The sequence below is a fragment of the Dermacentor variabilis genome, chromosome 1 (genome assembly GCF_050947875.1).
Source record: "Dermacentor variabilis isolate Ectoservices chromosome 1, ASM5094787v1, whole genome shotgun sequence".
Lineage (NCBI taxonomy): Eukaryota > Metazoa > Arthropoda > Arachnida > Ixodida > Ixodidae > Dermacentor > Dermacentor variabilis.
In genome coordinates this window covers 108699269-108709831 of record NC_134568.1, presented here as the reverse complement: position 1 = coordinate 108709831, position 10563 = coordinate 108699269, and the positions used below count along the sequence as shown (strand labels likewise).

At 50.1% G+C, this 10563-nt stretch overlaps 1 non-coding gene across 1 annotated transcript; it reads left to right on the top strand.

Annotated features, from left to right (window-relative positions):
* The first annotated feature begins 1895 nt into the window (after nucleotides 1-1895).
* Nucleotides 1896-1967, top strand: TRNAT-CGU (transfer RNA threonine (anticodon CGU)). The gene has a single exon. It is a non-coding gene; the product is annotated as a tRNA-Thr (tRNA).
* The last annotated feature ends 8596 nt before the right edge of the window (nucleotides 1968-10563 follow it).

Sequence of the window (10563 nt, the reverse complement as noted above, 5' to 3'; positions counted from 1 at the left end):
GAAGCGCGAATTGGACACGGGGAAAAAAGCCAAATACGCATATACGAAGGTGCTACTTCCAACAGTTTGTTCTTGCGGTGCTGTTGCTACTTTAAACACCAAAGACATCAGTGTAGCACAAGCACATCAGTGCGCAGTACCGGAAAGACAGAAATGCACCTAGCAAATCATTTCGGTAGGTTATCAAGCATTTCTGTTTAGCAGTAGCAAAAAAGTAGCAAGAGGGCCATGTTTTGCTGCTTAGCATAGAGCAATGGAGAAGCCCAGGTGCTTTTCACCTCAGTTTCTTCACAGTAACCCGCCTCTAGCAGAACTGAACAGAACATAACAGCGCCTCAAGAATAAACTGTTGAAAGTAGCACCTGTGTTCGCGTGTGTATGCGCCTTTTTTATGCCCGTGTTCAGTATGGGCTGCTTTAGTCGTACTTATGAAAAACGAAGATGCCGACAGTGGCAGTGTGGTTCAGCATTGTATTTGCTGCAGTACTGCAAGATGTGGTGCATAACATGCTCTCGCTGGTTCTCACTGTCACAGGTCTCCGCACCGTCATCATCGCCCAGCACTGATGGCTCAAACCCAACCAGGGATTCCTTTTGACTGGGCCACGAGAAAAACTGTATCGTGAATTGAGCACTCCTACCTCTGTCGAGCGCAATTTCTGTCACTAAAGCAGCATTCACAAACACTGCTTGCGGTAGCGTCAAGCCGCCTCTTGTCATGCTCGAAATAATAATGTTATCTGCCGCCATATAAAGCTGCATCTTCCCATTGCAAGGTTCTCCTTGCATAACGTGCACAACAGTTTATTCAGTGCTGCGATGGTATTCGCTCCGCCGTGTTCCATCTCATCGTGGGGATGTAGGCGCTGAGGAGAGGAGGGCGTTCGGAGTCCTTGAAAACTTATTTAGGAAGTGTTGCTTCGTCATGGCTCGGGGACTAGCGTTCTTCAAACTTCTGAGCCGTAAGCAGCTTATTTGGGCGAGTTAAGAAGATGGGTAAGTTGCCTGTTCGGGCACATACACAGTGCCCCATGTTGTCTGCTCGACAAGACAGTAGCCAGCATATGCATATTGGCCCGAGCTAGTAGACACCAGGTTTGTCTGAAGCTTGAAAATGTAATGGTCACACGTCACGTGAAATATAGGAGGGGTAGCTTATGCTTAGACACTTTCCCTGTTGATATTTTTTATGCCTTCTTCAAGGAAATGTCAGGTCATGGGTATGGGAACAAGGTTAGATGCGGACAAACATCCCGAAGAATGGGCAAAGTTTGCCAACAAGGCTGATCGCAATAAAATAAAAAAAAAGTATTTTCATGCGGTCACATCAAGTGTCCCACGTAAGTTGTGCCAAAAGTTAAAAACGTGCCGCAGTGCCACGCGGCTGGACAGAACCAAGGTAATGTTGTTTGCCGTGGCTTGCAGAAACTAAGGCCATAGTTTTATTTCGCTGAATTACATAATTACTTATTATTAATTAATCAACTTCAATAAATATTATATTCAGAGCAAAAGTATAAATGAGGAAATGGTAGGCCATCCTTAAAAATTCGTGATCGAGTGGTCTGTTGCTCAATACATGCTACAGAACTTTTTTTCCAAGTCTGAAAAATAATAAAATAATAAACATTGGGCCCTTCGGTCAACCACCTGTCTTCTCGTTCATTACATAACGAAAGTCTCTAATCCGGCATCATTGGTGCCTTCAGGTAGCAAGTACGGGTTTATTGACTAGCTGCCTTCACCCAAAAAGATGACGTACTCGTGACGCCTGCGGCAGAATGAATGTTCCGCATCCGCCTCCAAGGTTTGTGAGTGGTGGCGCTGGCTAACACTCCCAGGGTTAGTTGTAGTAGTGACACATAACTACCCCAGAACGTGGATAGGAAAACGGTGCCGCGGTAGCTCAATCGGTAGAGCGTAGCACGCGTAATGCGAAGACGTGGGATCGTTCCCCACCTGCGGCAAGTTGTTTTAGAGCGCAGCTCTTTGGCGTCCGTTCCTGGGTTTCGCGTCGTCGTCGGCGTTGTCGTCGGCCTCGTAACCAGCTCCGCCCCCCTTTCATCCCCCCAGCGCTAGCAGCGACCGACTGATACCGCTGGATGCCGCTGACGCCGCTAGAGAGTCAAGATAACGTGACTGCATAGAACACCGTCGCCGCCATGCAGAAAGAGGAGGAAAGGGTCCCCCCCCCCCTGTTCTTGTGTGGCGGATAGGGTGCTCTTCAGTTGCCGACGCGCCGGTTATTTCACGTAGGCCCCGGCACGTCGACGAATACGTGACCACCTTCCCACGGCTAGACCTGGTTCTTAGCGCTGCGGAAGCGAGGGTATCATATTGTCACGAGAGGAAAAGCCAGCCAGTCAGTTCTAAGCGAACAGCCGTTTACAGTTCGTGTTTGCAGCAGCTACCACGCACACTTCTTCTTCCTCGACCTCTAGCGTAACTAGTGCGTGCCATTACCCCTCCCTCCAAAAAAAAGAAGAAATAAATAAATAAAGCTGGGGAGATGTTAAATGCCACAAGGAAAAATAAAAGAAATGAGAAAGACAACGGACGAGACGACAGGGGCCGCATCACAAAGTTTGTGGATGGGAGTCAGCGCGAAAGGTAAGGCTTCATCCTGGTAACATGAACAATGTCAGAGGAACGTGGTCTACGGGAGTGGTGCGAAGTGTCGGCTGGAATAACTTCGTAGTTGACAGGACTTAGACGACGCAAAACTAGGTAGGGTCCAAAGTATCGGCGCAATAATTTTTCTGACCGGCCTCGTTGACGTATAGGGGTCCAAACCCATACAAGATCTCCCGGGTTGTATGTGACGTCTCGATGGCACATGTTGTATCGACGAGCATCTTGACTTTGTCGGGATAGAATTCGTTGCCGCGCAAGGTGCCGCGCTGCTGCGGCACGCTGAACAAAGGCGTCTGTATCTGGTGCGGTAGGTTGAGACGAAGTTGGCAGGAGCATCACGTCGAGCATAGTGGTGACGTCGCGTCCGTAGACCAGACGAAAAGGAGGAAACCCCGTGGTTTCTTGTAAGGCAGTGTTGTACGCGAATGTCACATACGGGAGCAGTTCGTCCCAATTTTTATGATCCGTGGCAACATACATGGAAAGCATATCCGCAATCGTTTTGTTGAGACGCTCTGTTAAACCGTTAGTCTGCGGGTGATACGCAGTTGCCGTACGGTGCGTTGTTCCGCTCAGCTGCAGAATGTCTCGGACCAACTGGGCAGTGAAGGCCGTCCCACGGTCTGTGATGACGACAGCGGGAGCACCATGTCGAAGGACGATATTTTTGATAAAGAAGTTAGCAACATCTGAAGCAGTAGCTCGCTGAACGGCTTGTGTTTCGCAGTATCGAGTGAGGTAATCGGTGGCGACGACGATCCAGCGGTTATCAGCCGAAGACTTGGGAAATGGGCCAAGTAAATCCATCCCGACTTGTTCAAAAGGTGAGCAAGGAGGTCGGACAGGCTGAAGCAGACCGGCTGGTTTTAGTGGTGGAACTTTGCGGCGCTGGCAATCTCGACAACTTCTGACGTACTGCTTCACGGTTTTTGTGAGGTTTCGCCAGTAGTACTTCTGCTTGATCCTCGCGAGAGTACGCGTGAAACCAAGATGCCCGGACGTTGGTTCGTCATGGCATGCACGTAGAACGTCGTCGCGGAGAGTAGCGGGAACAACGAGCAGGAAAACGGCTGCCGTAGGGTGAAAGTTCCGCTTGTATAGGATGTCGCCACGTAGGCAGAAAGAGGACAAGTGGCGCGCGAACAGCCGTGGGGGTTGTGGGCGGCGTCCTTCAAGGTATTCAATCAAGGGCTGGAGCTCGGAATCTTGGCGTTGCTGTTGAGCAAGGTTTAAAGACGGAAGAGTGCAAAGAAAACCAGAATCGTCGTCAGTATCTAGTGGTGCGGGTTCGACGGGGGCGCGGGAGAGACAGTCGGCGTCAGTGTGTTTCTGGCCAGACTTATAGACGATGGTCACATCAAATTCCTGTAACCGAAGGCTCCATCTTGCGAGACGGCCTGAAGGATCTTTGAGATTCGCCAGCCAGCAGAGAGAGTGGTGGTCGCTGACGACACGGAAGGGGCGTCCGTACAGGTATGGGCGGAACTTCTGGATAGCCCATATGACTGCCAGACATTCTTTTTCAGTTGCTGAGTAGTTTTTTTCAGCAGCGGACAAGGTTCGGCTGGCATACGCAATAACGCGCTCAACACCAGCTTGAAACTGAACGAGTGTCGCTCCGATACCAACGTTACTAGCATCAGTATGCACTTCTGTGTCAGCCTCGGTGTCAAAGTGACCAAGGATCGGTGGTGTCTGTAGACGTCGCTGAAGGTCGTGGAAGGCGTCGGATTGTGCTGGGCCCCAAACAAACGTGACGTCGTTCTTGATGAGTCGTTGCAAAGGTTCGGCAATTTCACAAAAATTGGGTACAAAACGGCGGTAATACGCGCAAAGCCCTAAAAATCGGCGGACATCGTGTTTTGTCTTCGGTATCGGGAACAGAGCAACTGCCAGGGCTTTGTCAGGGTCAGGGCGCACACCGGTGCTGCTGACAATATGACCTAGAAATTTGAGCTCCTCGTAGCCAAAGTGACATTTTTCGGGCTTCAGGGAGAGGCCGGCGGTGCGGATAGCTTGAAGAACCGCCTCAAGCCGCTGGATGTGTTGTTCAAACGTGGTGGAAAAAACAACTACATCGTCTAAGTAGACTAAACACGAGTTCCACTTGAGGTCAGATAAAACTGTGTCCATCATGCGTTGAAATGTGGCCGGAGCGGAACACAATCCAAAAGGGAGGACCTTAAATTGATAGAGACCGTCGGGTGTTATAAACGCCGTTTTTTCCTGGTCCCGTTCGTCAACTTCAATTTGCCAGTACCCACTACGTAGATCCATTGAAGAAAAGTAACGGGCATGTCGCAGGCGATCCAAGGAGTCGTCAATTCGAGGAAGTGGGTAAACGTCTTTTTTCGTGACCTTGTTCAGTTTGCGATAATCGACACAGAATCTTAGTGAACCGTCTTTCTTTTTAACTAATACAACAGGTGAAGCCCAAGGACTTGTCGATGGTTGAATGACATCATCGTCGAGCATTTGTTTCACTTGATGACGAATAGCATCCTGTTCTCTTTGCGACACGCGATAAGCGTGTTGGCGAACAGGTTGGACGGTTGGTTCAGTGATTATTCTGTGTTTGATTAAAGAAGTCTGTTTGACCTTCGACGTGGTGGCGAAACAGTCGCTAAATGACGATAGCAGAGTAAGGAGCCTCTCCTTCTCGTCTTGGTCGAGCTGTGGGTTGACGTTGATGTGACTGGTCAAGTCCACATCGCTGGGTTCCGGAATCGAGATTGTCGTTACCGAAGCACAGGCGTTGGACTCGGCCACCGTTTCAAAGTAGGCCATGGTGGTATGCCTCGCAAAGTGTTTGTATTCGCCACTGAAGTTCGTAACTAGAATCGTGGTTTGCCTATGTTGGAGCTCTACGAGACCTCGTGCGACGCCGACTTCGCGATCCAGCAATATGGTGAGGTTACCTTCGGCGATGCCTATTCCTAGTTGTTCTTGAGGGCATTCAACGAGGACGAAGATGCTGCTTCGAGGCGGTAACGTCACGCAGTCATCGACCACGCGTAAAGCCGCGCGGTGATGTTCATCCGCCACATTCGAATCCGAAGAAACATAGTTAGAAAAAGTCACGAACAAGTCACGAAGGTTAATGATCGCCCCATATTCCTGGAGAAAATCCATGCCCAGTATAACTAGCCGAGAACACTTGGGCAGCACAAGGAAAGACGCTACGAAAGTCGAAGTAGAAATTGCAAGTCTGGCGGTGCATCGTCCAATGGGTGACACGAGGTGTCCTCCGGCCGTAATCAGATGTGGGCCGTCCCACGCTGTCAGCACCTTGCGTAGCCGAGTCGCCAGTGAGGCACTCATAACCGAGTAGTCAGCTCCCGTATCTACAAGTGCAGTTACTGGATAACCGTCGATTGAAGCAGTAATAGCAGCAGAAGTTTTTTTTGCAGTTGCGAATGAAGGCGTCAGTGGTACGTCGCGAGGGGATGGCGTCGGCGGAGGATATTTGACGGTTCGCATGACAGCGGCCTCACCCCCGGAGGTCGCCGTTTTCAGTTTCCCCGGCGCGGGCTTCCACCGTTGACTCCAGCGGAATCAAAAGCGGGTCGAGCACGGTTCGGTGACGCGTACCGACGAGGTGAAGGCGACCGTGACTGTCTTCGCTGTTGGGCAGGAGGAAGCCGGTTACTTTCTAAGTATTGCTCGATTTCGTGCGGGCGTTCGCCATAGCGCGGGCAACGGGCGTCCGGATGGTATCCCCGCAGACCAATCCGTCGGTACTGGCAATCGCGATACATGTGACCAGCCTCCCCGCAGTGATAGCACAACGGACTGTTGTCGGGGGCGCGCCATACTGTAGATTTGCGCGGACCAGAATGAAAGGGTGCTGGCGGATTCGTGCGGTGGATTGGACTTTGGGAGCGTCGAGAAATCCCAGCAGGCGGCTGCGAAAAACGGCCCGTCGACGGCGCGCAAGCCCGAAGAGCATCCGCGTACGAGAACGTGGGAGGTTCGGGTCGTGTTGGTGGCGAGGGATGAACCACTTTGCCGATTTCTTCTCGAATGACATCCGTAAGAACCGCGGCACTAGGAGGTGTCGAAGCCGATGCATAGGACTTTTGCAGTTCTTCTCGAACAATTTGTCGTATTAGCTCGGTAAGTGACTCCCTGTCATCATTTGCAGGTACGAGAGAGCATGCAGCAGTCATCGTGGTCTGGCGTTCATACTGCGAGAGCCGCTGCCGAAGCATACGTTCCATGACTGTGGCCTCACGAACGAACTGAGAGACTGTTGCAGGAGGATTACGCACGAGGCCCGCGAAAAGCTGTTCCTTTACGCCTCGCATTAACAGACGCACCTTCTTGTCTTCTGGCATTAGTGGGTCCGCCCGACGGAACAATCGCGTCATGTCTTCGACGAACATGGCGACGGTTTCGTTTGGCATTTGGAACCTCGAAGACAGTGCCTGTTCGGCTCTTTCTTTCCTTTCGGGAGTGCAGAAGGCTTCGCATAGCAGTCGGTAAAACTCCTGCCAGCTGGTAAATGAGGCTTCGTGGTTCTCGTACCATACTCTCGCCGCGTCTAAAAGGGAAAAGTAGACGTTCTTCAACTTACGGCGATCGTCCCAGTCGTTAAAGGCGGCGACCCGGTCGAAATGGTCCAACCAGTCTTCAACGTCCTCAAAGGCGTCGCCATGGAACGGGTTAGGCGTGCGAGGCGCGTTGAGAATGCATGGTACGGGAGCAGTTGGGATCACCTCGGTTTGGCTTGCGGTAGTTGTTGACATCTTCCTCACGGAGCTTGCCAGGGGACTGTATTGCGGTGGAAGACCTTGGAGGCGACGGCTGCTTCGATAGATTTCTGCCGTCCCCGAGGTAGTGGCGTCGGTAGCTTCTGGTTCAGGACGCGTAGGCATACGATGGATGCGTACCCAGCACCTCCACCAGTTTGTCACGAGAGGAAAAGCCAGCCAGTCAGTTCTAAGCGAACAGCCGTTTACAGTTCGTGTTTGCAGCAGCTACCACGCACACTTCTTCTTCCTCGACCTCTAGCGTAACTAGTGCGTGCCAATATTGTTTGCGTCGGCATCGGCGGCGTTGTCCCTGAAACCAACTCCGCAGCTGGGGTTGACTCACTATCGGCGTCAGCGGCATCAGTCAGTCGCTGCTATCTCTTCCCTCCTCCCTTTATCGTGTTGTCCGCTTGCTGCGCGCGCTTCTGCCCCCATCGTTTGCCGCTGGGTGTACACGCCGCCCCCCTCCCCCCTCTTCCTGCGAGTCTCCGGTTCTCAAAGCGCCGGCTCGAACTTAATTCCTTTCTTCGCTCCTCCTCCAATGCAACCCCTGTGCGGTGGCAATCAGAGAGCCAGATCGGTGGCGGCGGATCTGTATATGTGCACCGCCCGAGCCGAAATTGCCGCTGCCGTTCGCCCTGTGCGGTGGCAATCAGAGAGCCAGATCGGTGGCGGCGGATCTGTATATGTGCACCGCCCGAGCCGAAATTGCCGCTGCCGTTCGCCACTGCGAAATTATCTGCCAGTTCTTTCTGAGCCATGAGCGAGACGACCGATGGAAGTCCTCCGTCTGCTGCTGCTGCTGCTGCTGCTAAACGAGCTGCCAGAGCAGAGGCCCAGCGCCGTCGCCGTCAGAATCCAGAGGTGCGTGCCGCCAAAGCAGAAGCTTACCGTCGCCGCCGTCGAGATGATCCAGGAGTACGGGAAATATAAAAAAAAAATTCTGTGATAGCGCATACATGTGTTGCTCGATTTCTTTGCCTCAATCTATCGAAAAGGTGAAACAGCTTATTTGCTGCGCTCAAATTTCGCATTAGGAAGTAACGTAATCGTCGGTAATTTTTTTCATCCACTTTCAAATCCATTAGTTCACAATTTCTTTATTTCAATTAGTAAGTACAAGTAATTTCCCCTGTGCTGTCCTTGGTGTCTTTGTAATTGTTGGCTTCTTATGATATGATTATTGAACATTGGACCCCTCGGTTAACCCCCTTTCTTCTTGTTCAGGCGTGAGAAATAGTATGGTAGACGTGTTCCATCCGCAACAGGCGGATCTGTTCCACCGCAAGTATATCCATGTATTCACTAGCGTTAACAAAATATTCATTCAGGACTGTTAGTGTATCGGCATCTGTATGATCGTCTGCAAAAGAAGCGATATCAACATTCAAGTTATTTATCTTGTTCGATATTCGTTCCATATTTTCCTAGGCTTATTGTAAATTCGTTCAAATATGTGTCGGTAATAGGAAACCGTAGCTTGCTTGATGTCGGTGCTTAGCTTGTTACGATACATTTTGTTTTTTTTCTTGTATTTTGTGATATAATGCGTCGTTTATCCATGGCTTGCATTTTTTTTACCGTGAGGACTTGTATGTCATTGGAAAAGCATGGTCATAAATGATCTTCAGTATTTGAAGAAAAAGATTATAAGCTTGGTTAGTGTTGCTTTCTGAGCACACTGTATCCCAGTTTGTCGGTCAAACGTCAGCATGAAAATTGTCTAGTGCGACTTTGTTTATCTTGCGATAATGTTCGGTGCCTTGATTTCTTGTTTATCTTTGAGATAATGATAAGAGAGAAAAAATAGGCAGGTGATCGCATACATTAAATGACAGGACGCGCGAGGTGCATTTTCCATTTGGAACATTTGTGACACTAATATCAAGTAGCGCCCAGCTCTTATCCAATATGCGACTAGGCTTTGTTATCGTATTTGTGCATGCGTAAGAATCGAGAATTGACTGGAGTTTTCAACTGGGAGAATCGCCCGGCATGTCGATGTTGACGTCGCCATTTACCAAGAACGGCAGGCACATGGAATGTAACTTTTGTAAGAGAGTATCAATATAGTGAAAAGGATCTTGCTTTTACCACTTGGTGGTCGATAAAGCACCACAACGATGGTTTTCTTAATCTTGACCACAAGGCACTGTGTGCACCATGAAACGCTCTTAAGTTCACGTACTGATTATTTCAGGATTAAGTTGGTCTCTGACATATATGGCGATGCCACCGCCGTGACTAGAAGGAAGTACTAAGTCGTTGTACATGTAACCCGCGAAGGTTGATGCAACGTTACTTGGAATTAACCAGGTTTCAGAAAACGTTATCACGTTAAATTTTACTGTGAAACAATTTTAAAAAGTTGTCAAGACTTCCCTGTTTGTTCTTGATACTTGGGGCGTTTAAATGGACGGCGCTAAATGTAGGCGGACTTTGGGCAACCAATTTGTCGAAGCCACTGATGTCGTAGTACTGGCTACTGTTTCCATCCGTTGTGAGATAAAAAAACTATGAGTAATGTATTAATTTGCTGAATTATGTTGTATTTGAGTGCGCGGCCGAATACACCGAATGGGACGACGCGGCTAAACCTATAAATGTCTACTTTGCCGGGAGGATGGCGCGCGCACTTGGTTTCAAAACCGCGACGAGCTACTTACGTCTTGGCGTGATTTCCGCAGTCAGCTACTAGACACCTACACCAGTGCAGATCGCCGCGAACGAGCACAATGAGCGATCCAGGCCCGCGTCCAGCATCCCACCGAAAGTGTTAACGCGTTCGTCGAAGATATGACAAGCCTCTTCAGACGAGCAGACCCAGGAATGACCGAGGACAAGAAGTTGTGTCACCTGATGCGAGGAGTGAAGGAGTGAGTCCCTTCGCTGGCCTTGTGCGCAACCCTCCGAAGACTGTTGCCGAATTTTTATTCGAGGCTGTAAATATGGAGGAGATGCTTCAGCATCGACCGAACTTCTACGAGCAACAAGTGGACGCGACTGCCACTAGATACATTTTCACGGCCATCCAAATCAACAAGGACAACCTTCGAGAACACATTCGCACCATTGTGCACGAAGAAATACAGAAGGCTTACGGCTCGCCACAAACTACAATCAGCTCATTGGCGAGTGTTGTAAAACATGAAGTGCAGCAAGTGCTCCGATCCAC